We start from the raw sequence: 16,352 nt of genomic DNA on the forward strand, positions 1-16,352 counted from the left end.
CAACATTTTTTATTTGGAAACAAATATAACTCTTCCAAAGCAAAAATGATACAAAATTGTTCCAGACTTGTCCAATCCATACAAATTTTCATCACTGGCTTTCATCAATGCATAGACTAATCAATATTAAGGGAAAAGAGAAGGCAGGGGGTGAGGGTAGAGAGAGATTTTAGGAAGAATTTTGTTCCAGGGCCAGTTTTGAAAGTAATACATCTTAGGAAAATGCAACACATGCTTGAGTACAGTAAAATATTACTGGGGTTTATTTGTATTCATTTGTCTATTAATATTATTTCTGTTTCATAAGCCTGTAGTTTGTAATATAGAATAGTAACTCACTGTGAATGAAGATATTTCAAAGAGCCACATATTTCAAAATGCTTTGGGAACCTTCACTATCCTACTTATTTTCCATCTTAGTAATGCCCTACCCAGTGAAACCAAGGGTACATCAATACATAACTTTAATGAGAATGCAGTTTCAAGAAACACTGGGAGTCTGGGGGAAAAGAAACTATCAAGTACTGAAATGAAAATAAGCAGCATAAAATTATAAATCTTCTAGATAACATGGGAAGTGACCAAAAACCATACAATCTGTATGAGGAGACAAAAGAGAATAAGTTGAAAGGTACGATACAGATGGAAGAAGCTGAACTCAGAAGCTATTTTCCAATTACACCAGATGAGATTCGTGGGTCAACTTAACTTGAATATGAGATGGAGGGATGGTGAACAAAAATCATATTAAACACTAAAAATGAGCTGTTATTTAATGAAATAAAGGTTATAATATGATTTAAGTGGTATAATGTTAAATTTTAGCTGTTTTACTCACTTGACGATGAGAAGAGCTCAACCTGATCACGTGTGTGTAGCATTCACATGACCTGTCTCAGACAGATAGCAAATGAACCTGTGTCTAAGGCATAGAAACAATTCGCCATTCATTGTACATCACTTCTTATTTCACAGTACTTCTTATATAAACATACAACTTATGTAAAAGTAAAAAAAAAAAAAGTTATAAAATCTAACCAATGTTTTATCAGTAATACAGTTGTATGAACACAAGAGACTGAGCTAAAAATTTAGATAAATTTGGATAAATAAGTTATTAATTATAATAATATTCTACCATATTGCTAGAAGTTGTCATAAGCATAAATCGATTTCACATAATCTTGTATATGAATATATAATTTTAAAATAAAGATACATTTAAAATAATGTCTTTTTTCTTAAGCCCAAAAGAACTTGTACTAATTTCAGCCAAAGAAACATGTTGGGAGCAGGTTACTTAAAATTAGAAATTAACATGTTGTTGCTTGATTTTATCAGATGTTCAAAGTAGGCTCATTTATCCCTTAAACATAAAAGATTTCCCTGTGTGTATGTGTCTTAACATTTTTGATATTTATTTCACTTAGTCATTAGATTTTTACATATTAATTCAAATTTTACGTTATCAATTATGTTACAAAAATTTTATATAAAATTCAAATGTTCTTTAAGTAACTCTGTAACTTCCCATATCATGAAGATTTTTTGCTTAATTTAATGATATTTAAAATAATAAGAATACTTCTTTATAAGCCAGCCATATTATTTTGGAATCACTAAAAGAGAAGAATATCATTAACATGCTAAAAATCATGTTGTAATGAATTTATAAAATAAATTGTTTGATTTAGCTATACTTAGAAGAAAATCTATAGCTTCAAATGCTGATATTAATAAAGACAATAAGAAAAAATACATTAAGTACACAATTCAATATGCTTTAAAAGAGAAAATGAATGATAGAAGTAAAAAAATACATACAACAAAAGAATAGTGTAAGTAATAAAAAGTAAATTATTTGAAAAAATATTTATATAACAAAACCTATGTACATAAGGAGGGCAAACTTGCACATGCACATAACAGGATTCTAAATGCAAATGCTTATAGAACAAAAAGAATTTAAAAACCATAAATGACTGTGCAAATAAATGTATTCATAATTTGAAATAATCTATGCAAGTCAAATGAAGACCAGATAAAATGATTGATTTTCTCAGGAAATACACTTTTTCAGGAGAATTAGAAGCTAAAACAACATTTACATTGTAATAAAGTGTCTGATTCCTATTTTATTTTATTATTTTATTTTATTTTATTTTATTTATTTTATGGTTTAGGTTTTCATCATTTCAATCATTTTATGATTTCATCATCATAAATCCACTAGACCTGGGGCAAGGAACCAGGGGGCCCACAGAACCACAGCAAGAGTGTGGGGACTCTGGGCTATTTCAAGCAGGTGCCGGTGGAGGGGCGCTCTCCTGAGCTATCTCCTGAAGGTCTGGAAGTTCAAATAAAACACGAGTTAAGGGGCAGCCGGGGTGGCTCAGTGGTTTAGCGCCGCCCTCAGCCCACGGCCTGATCCTGGATCCCTGGGATCGAGTCCCACGTCGGGCTCCCGGCATGGAGCCTGCTTCTCCCTCTGCCTGTGTCTCTGCCTCTCTCTCTCTCTCTCTAATAAATAAAATTTAAAAACAAAACAAAAAACGAGTTGGGTTCATCAGATCTGTCTGCAGCCGGCAATGGTGATCTTCTTGCTGGTCTTGCCATCCCTGGACTCCAAGTGCTCCGTGGCTTCCACGACGTTCATGCCCCCCTTGACCTTGCCGAAGACCACATGCCGTCCAACCAGTCGGTCTTGGCGGTGCAGATGACAAACTGGGAACCGTTCGTGTTGGGTCCAGCATTGGCCGTGGACAAGGTGCCAGGCCCCGTGTGCGTCAGGATGAGGTTCTCATCATCAAACTTCTCCCGGTAGTTGGACTTGCCGCCAGTGCCATTGTGGCTTGTGAAGTCCCCTCCCTGCACATAAATCCCGGAATAATCCTGTGAAAGCAGGAACCTTTGTAACCAAATCCTTTCTCCCCAGTACTCAGAGCATGAAAGTTCTCTGCTGTCTTTGGAGCTTTGTCTGCAAACAGCTCCAAGTAGACGCGGCCCGAGGGCTCGCTGTCCATGGTGATGTCAAAGAACAGGGGGATTGGCCATGGCTGGACCGCAAGGGTGGCTCGGGGCGGCGGCTCCTGCAAGGCCTTGTTCCATTTTCTTTGTTTGTTTGTTTGTTTGACTGATGTCAGCTTTTAAACCTCATAGCCCTTTGCACTCCACTTTTCCCTTCTGTCCCATATCTAGATATACTAGTTAGAAAGTTTGGGTGCTACCTCTGGTATGGCAGGTAGTTCAAACCACATAAGCCCCTTTTTAATGCAAGGAAACACTTATCAGAACTCAACTGTGAATCACACGTACCCTTGTTATATACATGCATTTGAATGTGTGTGTATATGTATACGGTATATATCAAATAGCTCCCAAACCAGAATCTTTCTGAATGGGGAGACGTCAGAGAATTGTTAATGTAAGTAACAAAAATTTTATTGCCACTATTATTAATCATTAGTAGAGGTCTTTGGCAGTTCATTTAGTGAGAAAAACTTTATAAGTACTCAAAGAATCTTTTTATTATAATCTGGGAGTGGGAGAAATATTAACTATGGCATACGCAAATGTGTACTTCAAATTCAGTTTATCTACTTATTGAAGACTTTCTTTTTTTTTAATAATAAATTTATTTTTTATTGGTCAATTTGCCAACATACAGAATAACACCCAGGGCTTATTGAAGACTTTCTACTCATGCATCTACAGTTTCATACAGGGGATCACTGGGTGGCTCAGCAGTTTGACACTTGTCTTCAGCCCAGGGCCTGATCCTGTAGTCCCAGGATCGAGTTCCACGTCCAGCTCCCTGCATGGAGCCTACTTCTCTCTCAGCCTGTGTCTCTGCTTCTCTGTGTGTGTGTGTGTCTCTCATGAATAAATAAAATCTTTAAAAATTAAAGTTTTATACATTTTTTTATATTATGACCAAAGTTTAATATTAAATGCCTGTCTGGGTATGATTATGTTTCTGTTGATATCAGAATCCAAAAAAAAAAAAAGGGGGGGGGGATCCCTGGGTGGCGCAGCGGTTTAGCGCCTGCCTTTGGCCCAGGGCACGATCCTGGAGACCCGGGATCGAGTCCCACGTCGGGCTCCCGGTGCATGGAGCCTGCTTCTCCCTCTGCCTATGTCTCTGCCTCTCTCTCTGTCTCTCACTGTGTGCCTATCATAAATAAATAAAAGAAAAATTTAAAAAAAAGATATCAGAATCCACTGGTTGTCTATTCGAAACAAACTTATAACAGTCCCTCTATAAAAGGAGTTGACCTCATAGAGGATGAGATGGCATGTGCTAACATTTCAAATATAATGAAGTAAAGAGTATCACTGAGTAAAAAAAATATAGAGAAAGAAGATACCTATTTTAAAAGGAAGAATCTGGAATATATTAATGGAGAAAATGAAATTAAGCTTGGTCCTTGAAGTTTGCTTAATACTTCAGTGGGCAGAAATAAAATATTGACCCAGGAATTCTTGGCAAGAGGAACAGAAAAAGCTTAAGTGGAGAGGGAGGTCAAGTGAATGTCATCCTCTCACACAATGAACAGTTGTGTATATAAATGTGAAATTATAGGTGTTTTTAAGAGCAACATTTAAGTAACTGATATCTAGAAATAAAAATTTTCTGATAATTTACCCATGTTTATCTGATTGTGTATAGTTCTGAGGTCTAACATCACTATCTCTACAGACTACAGAATGATTGATTTGGTATAGCAAATCTTGAGAAAATATAGTAATCATATTGTGAGCCTTTAATGAATTAGTAGAAACAACACTTTTGGAATGTACACAATTTTTTCTAGGAACCTTGACAATTAGTGAGAAAGGGTTTATAGCATAGTAATTATACCATAAGGTTAGCAAATTAAATAAAAGTTATATTTAGATTCCAGGATACTCATGAATGTATTTCAGTAATAATGGCTCAAATTTGGAAAGAGGAAAAAGAAAATAAAGTAATAAATTGTGACAATTATTATTTGTGACAAAAATAAAGGAATACGATGACAATTGACATTAATGTAATGAGGTTTGAACAAGAATGAAGTCATAGCAGATTATATTAGGGCAAGATAACAAGTATGGACCACCACTTTTAAGGGCAAAGGACACAGTCATGTGTAATAAACAATAAAGGATAAAGGATGCACACACATTGGATAGCCAATATCTAGACATTTTTCTGGGTTTCCATACAACATTTATGTTGCTCACTTATTTTCTCCTTTATTGTAATAAAAGTTTATATTTTATTCAATGCCTATCACATTTTTTACTTTGCTTTTTAATTTATTCATGAAGTTTAATATTAACACCAATACAGTCAATTTTTTTCCTGACCTTTTAATTTTACCAGAGTATTATGCATATGATTAGTGCTTAATATAAGCTCTGTTATATTGTTCATTATCCAACAACAGAAGTTAATTTTCTACTCTTCTCAATTTTCCTTAAAGAATAACACATTTCCTCCATTAAGGCATTATTTACATTAAGAATAATTCATAGCTAAAACATCAAACAGAGTCTTAAAAATATTAGGTATTCTACCAAAATTAATGAGACTTGAACACATCTAAAGGATTTGGCATCTATACTACTTTAATTATTTTAATATTTTTGAGTATGTATTAAGAATTACAATTTGCATCATTAAAGAAGCTCTTAGAATTTAATAAGACGTATTTCCACTGAAATTTATATCTACTACTATTTCATGTCATTGATGAACAGAATTTAGCTTGGTTGAACTGCATATTCTCAAAAAAGTTATTTGATCCCTCATTACTTTTCCACATCAGCAGATGACAACTTTTGATACCAGTTAAAGTTTCAAAAGATAGAAAGTGAACTTAAATATTTATGGGGAGTTCAGTCTACTCTATAAAATTTTGTACAAGAGTTTTGGATCCAACTGTAAAAGAATGTCTGAGAGGATTTAGTTAGAATAATTGCATATGCCAAATAGATTTTCTGTATGCCAAGGATATCAGTATTGAAAGTAATTTCTTACTTGAAAAAAATTGGAGCTCAATATAATATAAGGTGAATTACATTAAAAGAAAAAAAACATCTAATTTATCATGTATAAATATATAAGTTCAATTAAATTCTAATAAATACAAGATGACACAAAGGAAATTTATGTAAATAAATTATCCATAAAATCTGCATTAGGCTGTTAGAAAGGAAATATATTTATTCAAAATGACACTATTGCTAAGCTACATGGCTTTAATGAGAGAAATGAAATACAGAAACTGTTCTAAAAATGCTGTGCAAAGCTCTTCAGAGGGTGTGAAAATTACATTTATGTCTCTGTGCTATTTTTCTCTTTGTCTTAAATACGGTCTGAAATCTATCACTGTTTTACCAAGAATTGCATTTTGCTCATTTTTTGCTCAACAAAGAGGAAACATTTATGATTTTGCAATAATACTGTTTCTAATTTCAGACAGTTCTTTATTTCTAAAATTTTTAAGTGACTTTTCAGTGAAGATTGCATTTGCTTCATGCATATATGAAAAGCTAGGTTTTACAATGTTACCTTAATTCTTTTGATATGATAATGTGAAGTTAATTGTATCCCTTTTCAGCTATTGAAAACATTAATATCATTTCCTGTTAATGTGAACAGGTGGGGAGAAGAATTAGCATATTCCCTAATTAGATTTTATTTGCAATTTTATTGTCAAGCACCATGTCTTTATCTTCTAAGTTTTTAATGAGAGACTCTCAGTCTTTTAATAACATTTTTGGCTTATAGAAATGTGTTTGAAGTTCCAGATATATTTGAATTTCCTGTAACTTCTTCCCTTTCATGGTAAGCTGAAGAATAATTAACATATTCTTGTGCTTGTATTCTTAAGAAAAGAGTGAGATAAGTTAATTTCCTTATGTTTATTTGTTTTTAATAACAGTTCATTCTCTGTTACAAACCTAGGATGATTAATCTCTTGTTTACTGATAGATTCATTTTTCTCCACTGGTTTGAATTACATGTTCTGATAACTATAACCAAGAAGAGCTTCCTCAGATTATCTCTACATATCAATCAGCAATGACATTTTTTCGTGCTTAAAATGGTCATATGCAGGGCCAGTAACATAATTTGCTACATGAAAATGTGGGGTCCCTTGCTCACAAATTATTAAGAATTCCAAAATGGCAAAACAGAGTGTTAAAGAAAGAGCAGTGTTCTTCTAAGCTTGGGACTGTGTGTGGCTGCATAGATTATAGGTTGATGAACTTGGCCCTGGCTAGACACTATGACACAATCAATATATCATAATGGCTGAGCTTATGGCCTCATTCCGAGATCTTAATTCTATTTTATCAATTCTTTAGCTATTTGACCTTGGACTAGTTACTCTGCCTCAGTGACTTCTTCTTGTATAACCAATTATAAAATCTAATTTATGCGGTGTGTATTTAAGAATGAATAAATTAAAACATGTAATAGATCAAAGAATGGTATCTGATATAAGTAAGCTTTCAACAATATTAACTAATACTACTTTTATATGAATCAGCTATAACTGGTGGGTTAATTCCTGTAGAAACCCTTTCTCACATTACTTCCATAAAATAGCACCAGCTCTTTTTGTTGCCACTTATATTTGGCACCAACCTTTTTTGTTGCCACTCTGAGAGCCACTAATAAGAGTGAAGAGTGAAAATCAAAACAAACACTTCAGATTTAAAGATTTACCTTAGCATAGTTTTCTATTAGTCTGGCATTTAAATTTAGAGGTAGAATTAAGATCAATTCTTTGTAAAATCTGTATATCTAAAGGACATTCAATCTGAAATTTCTTTTTTTTTAAGATTTTATTTGTTTATTCATGAGAGACACACAGAGAGAGGCAGAGACACAGACAGAAGGTGAAGCAGGCTCCATGCAGGGAGCCCGGCATGGGACTTGATCCTGGGACTCCAGGATCACGCCCTGGACCAAAGGCAGGCGCTAAACCCCTGAGCCACCCAGGGATCCTCAATCTGAAATTTCTAAGCCAGTTATGATTATCTATTTTTACTATTTTCTAAACATGAGTAAATAAAAATACAATTGTATAATGTATATATGCTTATATTAAGAGATTTCTGAATTGGCAATATATATAATAAATGAGTGTGCATTTGTGTTAATTGGTAGTCTCAGAGCATTCAGTTAGACTAATCAAGAATTAATTCATCCAGTAGGGGTATGGTCAGCTAGAATTTAATCAGAATGTCTTCACTCAAAAGGTGTCTTCCTCAAATATTTCTACAATCCATATCTTGAACTCAACATCAGCAGCTTTACCAAATACAATAATGGATGTTGGAAGTGGATTCCCATTGGTAAAATGATTAATTTTAAAATTACGTGTTTTGTTTAAAATAGTTTCTAGAATTTTCACAGTCTTTCATGTTTGAGGCATAAGAATCAAATGAACGCCACTCTTTACACTGACAGAGACTATCTCCTTGACCAAACCTCACTCAGACTCCTTAAAGGCCTTTTATCTACTAAGCCTCAACTTTGGTCCCTATTCTTGCTGGACCTCCGGAGTCTAGTTGTAAGCAAGAATTCTACTAAGTTAGTTTAGCAAGAATCCTCACCCTTGATATCTGATCATTCTTGGTATCAGATCAAATGCCTAGCTCCTACTATCTCCCAAGTGATATTTGATCACCCTGGTCTGACTTCAGCAAGAATCTTATGTCAATTTGCAAAAAATCCTCTTCCTTAGAAGTTTCCTGTTAGTAATCTTCCATTCACTGAGCTTCTGTCACCCAATGTGCTCCTTGGCTGTAAAATCATACTTCTTGTTATAATAGAAGTTGATCCCAATCCCAGTCCTCCTATTGCTGTAGTCTTGATACCTATCGAGATGATGCTGAATAAAGTCTTCATTATTATTTTAAAAAAAGAGTTAAAATAATTGTTTTTAATAGTACTAAGGGATAGTACCCTGAACTTGATCTCTAAAGGGTTCTGAGTTCAACTACAGTATAGACAGTTCCCTGAGCCTGCAAAGTTGGCTAGACTAATCCTATCTCTAGATTCTTTTGTCATGCACCTCAACCAAGTTTTTCAAGGAGGGTGCTTTTATAGCTCCATAAAGAAAAAAAAAAAAAAAAAACAGGTGGGAGTTTATTCTAGATGACGGAAGGGGGGATAAGAAAATTTCTGCCTGTTTATGAATAAGTGAAATATAGCAGTATAGAGTCTAAGATTTCTTTCCTTTTCGACTGGTAATGAAGTTAACTTAGGAGTGACTAATCCTCTGGTACCTCTAATAATTAATAATTATCAAATATTAAGAAAAAACCTTATCAATTTGTAGCAGTATCTTACAAATTAACATTTCAGCTTTCTTTTAGGATTTTTATATCAATACAATAACAATTCAGAGTAAAAATTGTCAGAACACATATTTTAAATTTTGGTAAAGAAAACATGATTGTCATATCTTTATTACTAAAGAAGGGTAGAAAAGTAATAATTACCAAAAATTCACTAGGCTTTTAACTATATTAGCCTTATAAGTATTATTTTTCCTTTTAATGAGGAAAATAAAGGTAAAGGATGTTGAATATCCCCCATTCTTTTTTTTAAAAGGTTTTATTTATTTATTCATGATAGAGAGGTGGGGCGGGGAGAAGCAGGCTCCATGCCAGGACCCTGATGCGGGACTCGATCCCGGGACTACAGGATCGCGCCCGGGGCCAAAGGCAGGCGCCAAACTGCTGAGCCACCCAGAGATCCCCAAATATCCCCATTCTTATCATATAATTAATAAATAACTAGAACTAGGATTCAAATCGGGTATAAATAACAACAAAATCTAGGTGGCTGTGTTTCTGTTATTTTTGTGTGTGTGTTGCTTTGTTTGCTTATTGTTTATCTACTTTGAGGCTTCTTTAAAGAAATATAGGATAATTATAGAAATAATCCTTGAAGAATTATAAACCTTGAGATAATCCATATGAAAGGTACACCAGTTGCCTATTTAAATAATTATGCAGAAGTTACGTATGTTTGGTTGATTATCGGGCTTAACACATAAATCAATATATTTATCAAGAGTTATCATGCCTTTTTGCCTTTTTTTTTTTTAATTTTTGGTCGTCACATTCAAGGGATTTTATTTTGTAAAAATTTTTACCAGTTTAAAAAAAAACAATTCTCACCAATACATTTCTCCTAGAGTAGTAAATTTGACTAAAATTTTCACAATGAATAGAAATCATGAGGTCTCGAAAGCATTCTAGTCCTGTATCCAAACTGACTAATTAAAAAGGAAAATAACTTTTTGATCTAAAGGAGTTCGCATATCAGATTATTAGATGGGATTAGAAATAAATGCATCATCAGAAGTAACAAACTGAAAATTAAAAAAAGTGGAATCTAAAAATTAGAGTTAAAGTCCAGATGTGCGTTGTAATTGACATTCAGTTTATTTATAAACATTACTATTAAATATTACCATGGTTAATCTATTTATTAGCCATTTATTCACTGATTTTTTTATTCACTGATATATTCTGAGATGAGAATTCAGGATCATAAAACCAATCATTTATTTTTTTCAATATCTAAACTACTAAGTATTGCTTGGTTTGGCCATTAATTGTATAATTTTGGAAACCTTTCATGGGTTATTATTTAAGAAAATGTAACTGAGTGTGTATTCTATTCTAAAGTAGTTTTAGGGACACCTGGGTGGCTCAGTTGGTTAAGTATCTGCCTTCGGCTCAGCTCAGGTAATGATTTCAGGGTTCTGGGATCCAGCCCCATGTTGAGCTCTCTGTTCAGTGGTGGTGCTGGGTGGTCTGCTTCTCCTCCCTCTGCCCCCCTGCCTGCTCATGCTCTCTCTCTCCCCCTCTCTCTGAAATAAATAAATAAAATGTTTAAAAAATATATAAAGTAGTTTTAAGCTGTTAGACTATGAAAATGAGATGATTGGACAATTTAAGTTTATGAATAGGATGGAAATGGACAGAGTTGAGACAACTTGTTACATTTGGTATTTCAGAGACGCCTGGGTTGAGTGCCTGCCTTCGGCTCAGGGCATGATCCTGGAGTCCTGGGATAGAGTCCCACATGGGGTTCCTTGCGTGGAGCCTGCTTCTCCTGTCTCTGCCTTTCTCTGCATCTCTCATGAATAAATAAATAAAATCTTAAAAAAAAACATTTGGTATTTCAGACATGTACAGTAGCAAAGTTTAATGAGTATGAACAAGACTTGCAAGCAGAGGTTATGTCACAAAGTGCCTTGTAAATCATGTTATGTTGTCAAGCTTTATCTTGTAGTACAAAAATGATTTTATGAGACAGTCACCTTATCAAGAAGCATATATTTCATCTATATTTGTGAAAATTAAAATTAAATGGCTGATGAAACAAAGTTAAGTTCATTTCTCAAATTAACAGTCATAAGATGAGCAGTCATGATTGTAGGCTGGTTCTCCCACCCCCAAAATATGACTTCAAAGGTTGTTTCCATCCACCTAGGAGGTAAGAAAAAGTAGTTCAGGGCAAGTGGCTTTGGACAAATCACCTATAATCACAATCAATTGATCAAACCTAATCATTGTGTGAATACATATGGACAGCTAGGAAATGTTGTCTCTAATAATGTTGCTTCTAAAAGTTAAGTGGTGGTTCTGTTATTAGAAGCCCAAAGGAAGAAATAGACACTTAGGAATGATTAATAGTCTTTTCCTAATATCTCATTAACAATACCAATTTATCAAAGAATAGACAGAAGAGGTGCTCTGGTTAAATTTTTGAGACACCGCCATAGAACCCTAGAGGCTCTGGAAAATACAAATTTAGACCATTAACAAAGATAAACAACAATACATTTATGTTTCACAGTGGACACTCTAGCAGGGTTTCTCAACCTCAGCACTATTGACATTTAGTGCCAGATAATGCTGTGTGGTTGGGAGCTGCCCTGAGCACTAAAGGTAGAAGAAGCATCATTTACTTCCCCTGTTCCATTTTCCCCATGGAACAGCACACCAGTGAGGATCTGGTGAATCAGTACAGATGTGGCAGTCATCTCACTAATGAGGAAGCCCTGAATAAAGGGCTGGGACTATTTTAGGGATTCTGGGAGTGGAAAGAGCATAAGGGCAGAAGTCTAGGAGTATAAAATCACTGGGTACTGAGTCAAAGTGGGAGAAAAGTGTCTTCAAGTTTCCCCCTTCTCCTTATATAAGGGGGTCTCAGTGAAGGTGCCTTAAGAAGAGCTCAGCTCAAGTTCTCAGATGAATAGTTCTAAGAATGCAGGTTCAAGGGCTAGAAATGTAAATAATTAAAGGATATGATAAGCCAGGGGTGTCTGAGTCCTTAACTAGACTTCCTTTAGAGACTGTAATGCATTGTCTGTGTACTGAGTCTGGGTGGGGAAGGCAGCTTTTCCCCATCAAGTCTGCTAGGTTAAGTCTCTAATTGCTTATGATCGAGCCTGAAAAATTATATATAGGTTTTTTAAAAAGTGGTGGATTCTTCAACTAGACAGATACAGGAAGGAAATATTTGTAAAAGAACTTGTACCTAAAATATATAGAGAACACCTAAAACTCAATAATAAGAACACAAACAACTAAATTAAAAAAATAGACAAAATATCTGAATAGACGCTTCACTAAAGAAGATATTAGGTGAAAGATAAACATATGAAAAGATGGTTAACATTATTTGTCATTAAAAAATGCAGATTAAAATAATGACATATCCCTACACACTTATTAGAATGGCTAAAATAAAAAAATGATAATAGCAATTGTTCAAAGATGCAGAGCAACTAGAACGCTCATTCAGTGCTGGTGGGAATGGAACTGGTACATCCACTTTGAAAAACTGATAAGTTATTGCATACTACATCGGAAATTAATGATGTACTAGATGTTGGCTAATTGAATTAAAAAACAAAATAAAACAAACAAACAAGAAACCCTGTTTGACAGTTTCCTTCAAAGTTGAACATAGTCTTACTGTATAATACATCCATTGTGACCCTAGTTATGTACCTGGTCATTTGGAAAATTATCTCCACATGAGAATTTTCTTGTGAATGTTTACAGCAACTATATTCATCATGAGAAATTGAAAACAACCAAGATGTCTTTTAATAGGGAAATGGATAAATAAACTATGGTATACCCACATAATAAAATATTATTCAAGAATAAAAATGAATAAGCTTTAAGCCATTCAAAGTCAGGTCTGAATCTTGAATGTCTATTACTAAATGAGAAAGCCATTCTATAAAGCCTATATACTGCATGGTTCCAATTATAGGACATTCTGGAAAACATAAAACTATTGAGATTATAAATAGATCAATGGTTGCCAGGGCTTCAGCACAGGGCTCAATATATGGAGTATAGGAAAATTTTAAATTGTGCTTAGAATTTTGAAACTATTTTGTATGATTCATATTGGTGGATACGTAGCAGTATGCATCTGCCAAAACTTAGGGCCCTTCATAGCATAAGGTATGAAAGTTGATGCATACAAATTAAAATTAAATAAAGAGGTCAGATGGAATTCAGAGTGTGATGAAAAAATCTAGCTATATTTACTAATGTATGGTGCAACCTACCTGAAGAGAGTGGAGAAAATGGTGCTAACCTAAATTCCTTTGGATATGAATATCATCTATAAAACTAAAGGCAAGATGACTAAGCTCTATGTAACTGTACAAAAGTAAATAAAGTTGTCCCCAAAGGGTCTGGGCTAACAATTCTGGAGCCACTATATATTTACACTTGAACACTTAAGTAGATGGATGAATAGCGGGAGCCAGGATTTTCACAATTCGAGTGAGAGGTTACAGACAAGCAATGTGACAACACTAGATTGATCCATATGGTAACAGCATTGGAGACATCTCTACTAATACCAATAAACAAGTACAAAGACTTAATGGAAAGATGTGCGAATTAAGGACTGAAGCAATAAATATGTAAGAGGATCCCAGAGAAATGGATAATTTCAGATAGTTAAAAAGTGCTGAAAAAACAAACAAATGAACCCACAGTTATGATGGGATTGTGTCAAAGGCACATAGGACTGAAATGAAAGAGTTTCCAATGACTAAAGCTGTAACAGCTTAAGAAACAAAATAAATAATATAATAATGAATTCTATTCAAATTATAAAATAAATACCCATGGGTCAATACTAATATAAATAAATTATTAAGTAAATATATTTGGAGAAGAATCAAATCTCTCATGCAGAATTCTCTCAAATGATTTGTGTATATGCTCTCTTTCATAAACATTACAAGTTTGTAATTCTACTCCTTAATTTGGGCTGCACATAGTGACTTCCTTCCATAGAGTCCAGCATGATAAAGTGGGAAATTAATGACTTTCCAGTGGAGAAACATGGAAAGCACTATCTCAGCCAGTTGATCACAGTTAAGATTATCAGTAACAAGCCACATTAATAGTATTTATCTGATATCATGTAATCAAAAGTATGCTGCCTAAATGAACTTCCACTAAAAAAAAAAAAAAGAACTATGTCTACCCATGAGAAAACATAAGAAAAAGTCCAAAAGAAGTGTATTTACAAATACATGACCATAAAATTGTCAAGGTCATCAAAACCTGTCAAGGTCATCAAAAGATGTCATTGCCAAGAGCACCCTAAAGAGACATGACAACTAAATGTAATCTGGTATCAGAAGTAGGAATCTGGAGCATAACAACAAGATTAGGTAAAAACTAAGGAAATATGAATATATTATAAACTTATTTAGTAATTATATGTGTGTTATATCATTAATTATATTGTACTATACTAATTTAAGATGCTAATAATAGGAAAAGTGGGGTGTGGAAAACATTAGTAATTTTTCTGTATATATAAAGTCATTCTAAAATTTTAAAATAATAAATGTTTAAAAAATTGTCAGAGGAAAATCTGGTACAAAAAGGAACAATCTAGATCTCAGAGGTATTAACTGATTCCATTTAACTCAAGAGTAAGATACAGTGCTAGAAATTTCATTTAATTTTTATGGTTCTTAATATTTTATTTCTGGTTAAACAAAACAATAAGATAGAGGATTTTTCAATGTGAAAAGATACTCTATATTTTGAAATATTATCATTCCAGGATCAAGTCCCTCCTTCTCCCCCAAAATGTAACATGAAAATAGTAATTGAAATCTGCTTGGATGCTTGTGAGGTTACTATCCTCGAAAGAGGGAACATAAAGATATATATTGTGTATTTTTCCCAGGGTGCCCTTTGGCATTCTATAAAAAGATGTCCTTGAAGAAAGATTTTAAAACTTTCAATGACTTTTTCAAAGCAGGATATCTTGAAGTAGCCACTCTGAGTGACAGCTGAACACAAATTTCTGACTACAAGAAGAGGAGTCATGTTCACAGTACATAAATATTCACAGAGATGGTATCTTTAAATAAACTTGCAAATAATCTGACAGTAAAATGTATTTTTATGTTACCCAGTGGAATTAAAGTGAACTCTTTTCCTTTCCATTTTCTTTCAGTGAGTTTTAAAGTTTTTTTTTTTTCCAATATCAGCATCTGCTACATTGATGTATATTTTCAAAGAAACTGCTTGATAGTTTTAATTGTCTTTATACTGGTCTTAACCAGGTGATTGAATTCTGATATATTTTTGAGTCATAGTTATTTTTCTTTGCCCTTTACACCTTCTATATCTATATTTCTATAAAATCCAGTGTCATTGGTTAAATATATAAAAGTAATTAACTAATTATGCCACTATATGTGGAATGCTAGTGCATCATTGATATGGTAAGTATCAGATCTTATCAACAGTTTTACTCTATTATAGTTCCCAAATATACACAGAATCTGAAATAGTTTGTGCCTCTATATTTAGTTCTTGAGCTTACAAATAAAAGAGGACTTCTACATCAGGTCACTGTAGATTAAGAGGGATAGGATTCACCCTCCTGCTTGGAGCTCCTACTTTCCAGGCAAAATATTAAAAATAAAATAACTTTGGTTTTCATACGTTGGGTATTAGACAATGCAGGAGAATGAATTTGGGGAAGGATAAAACAAATGGTACTAGTTCTATATTTGGGCTATATGGCTTAGAAATTGCTATCAGTCTTCAGTATGAAGAAAGAGAATCAAAGAAGAGCTCAGAAATCTTACTAGTTCAGGAGATCAATCTGAGTCTGGGAAATCCAAGTCATATGGAATTTGTAGGGAAGTATACTGAAAGAAAAAAATGCTACAGAAGGAGAGAGGGAGACAGAGGGAAAGAGAGGCTTCTCTCAAGATTTTTGCCAAGGATTGATCAGCATCTGAGCGTGAAGAAGCTAT

At 33.8% G+C, this 16,352-nt stretch overlaps 1 pseudogene; it reads right to left on the reverse strand.

The window, feature by feature from the left end:
* Positions 1-2,534: 2,534 nt before the first annotated feature.
* Positions 2,535-12,068, reverse strand: LOC121498571 (annotated as a pseudogene).
* Between the last annotated feature and the right edge of the window lie 4,284 nt (positions 12,069-16,352).

Source organism: Vulpes lagopus, chromosome 9 (assembly GCF_018345385.1).
Source record: "Vulpes lagopus strain Blue_001 chromosome 9, ASM1834538v1, whole genome shotgun sequence".
Lineage (NCBI taxonomy): Eukaryota > Metazoa > Chordata > Mammalia > Carnivora > Canidae > Vulpes > Vulpes lagopus.